General features: G+C 32.0%; 1 protein-coding gene and 1 long non-coding RNA gene across 2 annotated transcripts in view; one reads left to right on the top strand and one right to left on the bottom strand.

Moving 5' to 3' along the window:
- The window catches only part of LOC106688795 (uncharacterized), a 74,605-nt gene that overhangs the window by 13,653 nt on the left and 60,380 nt on the right, over nucleotides 1–572 (bottom strand). The window lies entirely within an intron of this gene.
- The window catches only part of LOC106688793 (putative inorganic phosphate cotransporter), a 42,776-nt gene that overhangs the window by 20,335 nt on the left and 21,869 nt on the right, over nucleotides 1–572 (top strand). The gene's annotated exons all lie outside the window — the stretch shown is intronic.

The following is a 572-nucleotide window of genomic DNA, read 5'->3' as shown; positions in this document are numbered from 1 at the left end:
CGGATTGGCCGAAACGTTGGACGTATAAGAGAAATAAAAAGTTTTGAGACTATAATGGATAGAGTTTGAATTATTTATTTAAGTAATTTATAAATACATAATTTATAAATACATATTTTTTAAAATATTTGACAATTTATTAGCACATATATATGTACATATATCAATTTTTTTAGCGCATAAAAATCCTATCCCTAGTAATAAATATATGTATTAAAAAAAAAATTAATAAATGTAAAATTGTATGGATACATAAAATAATGTAGACATAAAATGCGTAATATATGTATGCTCTCCCACTGAGACATCACCATCCTTCTTAGTTACCGTGCATGTGGATGATTCACAGGGAGTCCAGAACTATACGTTCTGCCATTTTCGCCACGCCCTTAAAATCGACAAAGAGATCCTCCATGAAGCTCCCTGTTGTGCTAGATATAGTTCTCCGAGCTCCGTACCAGAGGCTCCTGTTGAAGTTTCTTGAGAGAGAGAAATACTTTATTTATTTATCTATGCTGCCTAAATACATTAGGTTGCTATCTCACACAGCATACTTATCAATCCGTAATCGG

This window comes from Halyomorpha halys, unplaced genomic scaffold (assembly GCF_000696795.3).
Source record: "Halyomorpha halys isolate HHAL.00 unplaced genomic scaffold, Hhal_1.1 Scaffold1206.1, whole genome shotgun sequence".
NCBI classification, from domain to species: domain Eukaryota; kingdom Metazoa; phylum Arthropoda; class Insecta; order Hemiptera; family Pentatomidae; genus Halyomorpha; species Halyomorpha halys.
The sequence above is the reverse complement of the archived record's forward strand: the minus strand, read 5'-3'. Positions and strand labels throughout refer to the sequence as shown.